This window comes from Lemur catta, chromosome 16 (assembly GCF_020740605.2).
Source record: "Lemur catta isolate mLemCat1 chromosome 16, mLemCat1.pri, whole genome shotgun sequence".
Lineage (NCBI taxonomy): Eukaryota > Metazoa > Chordata > Mammalia > Primates > Lemuridae > Lemur > Lemur catta.
This window is the reverse complement of record NC_059143.1, coordinates 48,839,317-48,846,410: the sequence shown is the minus strand read 5'-3', so window position 1 is coordinate 48,846,410 and position 7,094 is coordinate 48,839,317.

Here is a 7,094-nt window from a genome sequence, read left to right as displayed (position 1 = left end):
TACCATACAAAAATCAAGCTCAACCTTCCTTCAACTATTCAAGGGAAACAGTTAAGAAAGGAATCTAATTCGATTACTATATTTTCATTGACTGGAATTGGCAGAGTGAGAAAAAAATACCTATAAAGAAATAATGCCCTAGTTGTGAAAATCAAAATGATACTATTTTCATTTTTACTATGAATTTACTTTTGTTTTTTGCCCCAAACGCCTATAGTAGAATATGACTTTACTTCTTTTTATCACACATAATACATTTTATAAAAGGCCACATTATTTTTGTGCTGCATATATGAATTGGCAGATTGAAAAACAAAATCACAAAGATTTTTAACGTCCTGTCCAAGTTCTCAGAACTTCTGTTAAATTCCATCTTCTTTTTATTTTCCTTTCCAGAGCTTCTTTCTTTCTCACAGCTAATTTATACATCGACTTCTTGAGCCACATATGGTAAATATCCAGTTTGAGATATAAAATAATTAGATAATTTAAATAAATTGGCAACAGTGCCCTCAGGCAGAGTCTGAAGCTGCAGAAATTTTCTATCATTACTCTTACATCCCATTTTTCAGTTTTTTTTCCATTCCTTCAACTAGTACTGATTTTGTTGAGTACAAGTTGCTCATTGTCATGAGGAAGGAGATGTTTTCATATATTTAGGACAGTGCTCTATTGTTATGGCATTTTCTAGCCCATTAGGAAAAAAAGGGCCAGAACAAAATTCATATCAGGTAGTTATTCCTCATTCATCCTTCCTCCCTCCCTTTTTTCCTCCATCATACTGCGTCATTATGCATTCATCTATTCAAAAACTGTTGTGCACTTAGCAAGCAGTGGGCATTGCCCTGGGCACTGAGGCTGGAGTTCCTCGCGTGGTTTTTGCTGAGGTGGAATATGCAATTTATCTGACTGTCTAACCTTTCCACCAGCACCAGCACCGCCAAAGTGTGTGCATTCACATGTGCACAGACACACTTCCACTTTGATTTGCAGTATCTCAGATGATACCTAAATTACTTTTAGTAGGTGATGTTGTGTCAGTTTTCCACAAATGTTGGTTTACTAATATACTGCATATGCATCACTGAATCTTCTCAATAAAAGTAGATTCTGGTGCCCCATCCACATTTACTAAATAAGAGTTTTTGCAAATGAAGCTTGAAAACTTTTATTTTTAATGTGCTTCCCAGGAAATTATGGTGCACAGCCAGATGTGGTCAATTACTCTTAAACTACTATGAAATTTGCTGTTCTTACTACTGATGTCAAAACTCACTTGCTCTGTTCCTGATAAAATGAATCTGTCCAAGAGAAATTATTAATAACTGCTAATGGTTTAGTGTTACTATACGGAAAATTTGCATTTGAAAAAGAGACACTTGAGGACAAATGTCTTACAGTAATGGAGTAAGTATACAATGTGGATGGTTTGGAAACTAAAGTGTGCTGACCAAGAAAAATATTTTCAGGAAGCCAGCATTGCTGTTATGCCTCAAAATCCACCATAGGATGGGGACAACCTCCTACTCATCAGGAAGAATTGTATATTATGGAGAAAAAGAAAACTTGTATATATACTAATCAATCTTTTTTATTACTAAAGTTGTGGCATATAATGGAAGGGGGAAAATATTCTAACAAACCCATTAAAATGAAGTGGTTGAGTCACTATTTGCAGAAATGCATTAACATGAGGTTGATGACTCATGTGCTGTCTCACTTTCCTGGCGAGGCAGCTGCTCTCCATTAATGACCAGCAACAGTGAGGAGTGATGCATCTGCCCCGTTCTGGCACAGGGGAATGCGCCACCTGCTCGATCTGTAACTACAGCCTCCACAAATCAACATGAAAATGAAGCCTCTAGATTCTTTGAAAAATTGTTGGAATTACCAAGCCAGAATGGAAATAATGTGTGGCTTTTATGCAAAAACATCAAGAAAGCTAAAAGCCTTTGTTTGTTCTCCCCATTTAGTGTTTGGAATTACTTGGGAGAAACAGTGCTGTCACTGTGAGACATGAATATCTCTGACACAATGAAAATCGTTAAGTGTTCCATATTAATAGAATGGTTTCAGATTCACTGGAAACTTACCGTCCATGGTTCTATCTGAAAAACACCTGTGGGAAAATCAGTGCACTTTTGTGAATCTGTGAGTGTGTAAATCTGATGTAACTGCTTTAGTCTTAGAGAAGCAACAGAATTCAGTAAATAAGAAAATAAGAAAATTGTTCAAAAATTTTGAGATCATAATTTTCTCTGTTAAAGTTTATGCCATACAAAACAACTGATTCTGTTTTGTTTTCTTTTGATTATCTCAACTACAGTTCTTATCTTTTCTGTGAGTAAATGTCTCATTTTTTTCCATTACATATTTTTATTGATATAAATTTACTCATGTTATTCTCTTAGCTACATTTGCCCCACACCATTATCCATTTCAGCAAAGTCACAGTCACCCCTGAAGGCCTGGCAAACCTGATATCTCTTTGTGATGAGGTCTCCAAGCAACCTAGCTCAAGTTTGTTTCTAGCTCTTCTAAATATTAATATTTAGAGATTCAATTTTTCTCAATAAACTTGAATTTTTGAAGTACATTGATATAAACTTGGAAAATGATTAAAATATTTATCAAGTGCTCCTCAATTTCTATATAATGCGACACTTTTTTGTTCTTTAATGACATAAAATCTAATAAAATTAATGTGTATTGCATTAATCTTAGTAAAATCAAAATATTACATTGTATTACTAAAAATAGCACTAATGTCTGCCAAGACCTCTGAATGGTTTGAGATTTTCCCTGACTTGTGATAAGCAAACGTGCAAGTCTTCACAGTTTTATGAATCCTGTTAAAAGACATGAGATTCCTGGGTCAGAGATAAGGAAATTTATTACTCACCACACAGCATGAAGCATGAGCATCTGTATATTCATACTAGTTTCCCTTGTTTCCATGATGTGCCCAGATAGATGCTTACACACATACTACAGGTAAGGATCTCTTAGCTTAGAGAACCCAAGTCTTTAAAATGGAGAGTAAGCATGCCTGACCTTTGCCATGGAAAGAACAATTACATTTATTCCACTGAACAGCAAGCATGGCTGCTTTTTGTTCCAGAACAGAGGTCAATTAGTACCTCTGCATCCAAGTTATACAGAAATGAGAGAGATCCATGGAACATTGTCTGCCAACAGTCATCTCTAAGTTATTCTGGCTTCTGAAGAATTTTCCCACAAGTGCACTACTATGTCAGACATTCTGATACATGTGACCAACAGAAACTGAACCCACACCTGTTCAATTCAACTCAAACAGCCTTTATTTAAGGCTACTAACAACATGATCTAAATGTCAGGATGAGGCCAGTTGGCAGTATGGAGCCTAACTAGTCCTTTATTTCTTCATCCTCTCAGGCTCCCAGACTCAGCTGAACAAATCTCATTGGGATCTACTCTAGAAACCCAGGCAATTTTCTCCTTAATTTTTTTATTGATATTTCCACTTGGCCTGAAATATAATCCAGGTACAGTAGGAAGGATTAGAGATTCCAAAGGCTGCACCATAGCCAGCTTGGAGGAAATCTAAGACAATTTTATGATCCATAAACTCCCTGACAAGTGAGGTGAGGATAGTCTGATAGCCTCCCGAGTTCAAGGTGGTATAATTCATCAAGTCAGATAATGTCAGAGACAAATGTAATGATTTGATTTTTTTAATTGGGGGACTCCCAATTGTAATGCTAGGTAACTACAGGGTAAACATAAATCATAGCAATATATGAGTAAGTTATACCTCTGGGAATTTTCCATGAGTAAACAAAGTTAGCCTTGTTTTTGAGACATCTGCACATTTAAGATGTATGTGATCTATTGGTGGGATTTTCTTGAACCCTCAAAGGTCTTTATAGCCACCTTTATACTGAAGTCCACATATTTTGAGAAGGAAGGGAAGGTAACAACTGGCTTCAACACAAGGAGTACTCTTGAGGGTGCACATGATATCCCTGGAAAGAAACTGTTGTTTACAATCATTGGGGCTCCTAAGAGGGAACTACATCAGTTGGGTTGCAGGGCAGGTTGATTGTCTCCGATGTGGCATCTTGGCCAGTTGGTAGGCCTTGGAATCTCAGTTGAGTCTGAATAACTGAGTCTAGTCTTTGTTTTTTGATGGATGCTTGAGACAATAAGTCCAACCTATCCTAATTGTTTATGCCATCATCTTATGGCATTCATCTGTTCCACAGTCTGAATGATGAACCACTTTGGGAATGGGGCAGGGGAGGACAGCCAGAAGATGCTATCACTATAGGCATTTTTTCTCATCCCTGTTCTAAAAGAAGAAGGCTACCTAAATTTTACCTATTGTTTGTGTGTGTGTGTGTGTGCGTGTGTATATAAACATGTGTATACACTCACACACACACATTCCAGGACACCCTTTATCAGACTTAGGAACTTCCTAAAGGGAATAGGTTGGAGTGTCTTCCTCACCTGAAACACAGTGAGAGATGTTTTGTGGGAACAATGAGAGCTAAACTTTCAATGCCTGGTGGCTGCACTGATACCAATTTGCAGTCCAGGATTTGTTTGGGCAAAGGGTGTATCTTTTACATGGACCAGGGATAGGACAAGTGCAAAAGAGTACTTGTGTAAAATTGTATTGGGTCCTGTTCAGCAAAGCCACAGGGAGAGGTGTCCTGATTTGGAGAGAAAATGAGGTGTCATCAAATTCTTAGGGGCTGGGATATGAATACAGTTTACTGTGTTACAGATCCTGCTGGTCATAGAGCCCTGGTGATGGGAACGTCTCCTAATAACTGAAAATGGACTTGTTTGGAACTGAACATATTTAATTACTGAATTGAGACTGTTTGTCGTTTTGAGTGACTATAAGATTTTCTGTTTTATAAGACTAACCAAAAAATTATGTGACCAGTTTTCACATACTGGCAAAGAAAAAAATTAGCTCCAAAGGGTCAAAATAAAGTTATCTTCTGATCATATTCACAGAATTATGTTTGCACAACATTATGGTTACATAAGGTACTGTGCGATTTTCTTAGGACAAATAGGAGTTAATACATGCTACAAATTATACATAATATTGTATAGTATATATGTGTTATATATTGGTGTTGACATAACTTCTAATTTCTTTCCACTAATAATTGATGAAAGACCTTTAATTAACCAGATAAGGAAAAGAAAATAGTCTAAATTCTCATTCTGTGTATATCTGTATAGTCTATAGCTTCTATATCTGTAATTTTTAAACACTCATAGCAAATAAATAACCAAGTATATTGTCTTCTTTAAAGTACTTTTTTTTCTTTTCCTTTTTCTGGGGGCACACAGTGAATATTCCTACTGCAAGCTATTTATTACCTTTAAATGAATTTTACCTCTTTTTTGTGTGGCTCAATGACAGTCTACTTTTTTTGTCCTGAATAATTTGAATTATGTGTCTGTGCTCTCAATTCAGCTCCTTCTGTAAAATACTATGTTCTGCATCATGAAGTAGGTTTTATAGCCCCACATTTTAGGCGGAAAGTACAAGATTGAAGTTTGAGCTTTTTACGGCACTTGATTGACAGTCATGGTCACTTTGATCATTCCTATGTGACTCCATTAAATGTCCCTTGAACTGTGTTCTGAAATGTTGAAGTTTCAATGTTTAATCACTATCTCTTCTGTGTGGGTTGTACTCACCATGATCACCTGTTAATTCTCATATTGGGTTTGAGATCATAAGAACCCACTAGGAAAGCTAAGCTTTGTGCTTAAAATATAAGGGGTAAGAGTGTAGCTTCTAGAGGTCTTCAACCAAGATGACATATCATTAAGGAATATATATTAATATTTGATAAAGCAGTAATACAACGATGATTCCCAGGACAAAAAAATCTGTTTTATTCGCTGACTTCATATACAATGATATTTGCAAAACAATTTTTGTTTTTAAAATGTAAAAGTGCATTTGAAACAGATATGTCATTATTTGACAATGAAAGATAATTGTGTATGTTTTAAGAAAATAATGTATTCTCAAAATTCCAATCTATAATTTACATTGATTTTATAAGTCATGGAATATTTTGTGGTTATTTATTATTTATACCCCTTATATGTACAAAATATTCCATTTAATCCTGCTAGCTATGTTCTTTGCATCAATGCTTTCAAATTGAAGAATTATATTTAAGACATGTCAAAGCACCTTAAAATATTTTTGCCAATTTTTGATACTAATCTGTGATTTCTTACTATAATATTATATTATACTCATCAAATTGTGTGTGAGAGAGAGACAGAAACAAAGAGAACAAAGATACAGAGACAATAAGGAGGAGAGAGAGACTGAGACTGAGACTGATTTTCTGAGACACTGCCAACATTTCATTTCCTAGCCTATGTAGTGGCGATATGGGTGTTTTTCTTAAATTTCTATTCTTTTAAAATATGCATGTATTTTATACACTTTCCTCTTTGTATTATATTTTTCACAATATAAACTAAAATAGTTTAAGATATGCATAAAATGTGCTTGGAAAATTGTTATTTTAAATGCACATATTGAAAATAAAATGTTCCTTCTCTAGGGAACAAAAATTCAATGTCTAGAAATATTTTCAGAAAATCGTATGAAAAGTTAGATAAAGCGAGAGACAATAATTGCAATATCTAACTCAGAGCTGTTATGTGATTGCTCCAAGAAAAATAGTGACATATAGTTAAATAGGTGTTTACAAAATGAAAAAAGTGTTTTCTTTGCATATTGTGTTCCTTTTGTTATTACATTGGGGGTTAAATTGAAGTCAAATCCATTTTACATATATGTTGATACAAAAGAGAGACCACATCTTCTTTATATTGGTTCAAAAAGATTTTTAAATATGGTTTTAAGTAACAAGGCAAATTACAGAAGATTAAATATAGAAAAAATAAAATTGGGAGTATTCAGAATAACTGGGTAAATCCTGTTACTTCTGTTTAAATTCTCCTCTTGAAAAGAGTAGCAATCTGAAGAGTGTAAAGATCTGTATTTTGATTCCACCTGTGCAGCAATACTTTACCTAACATACATTTCAAAT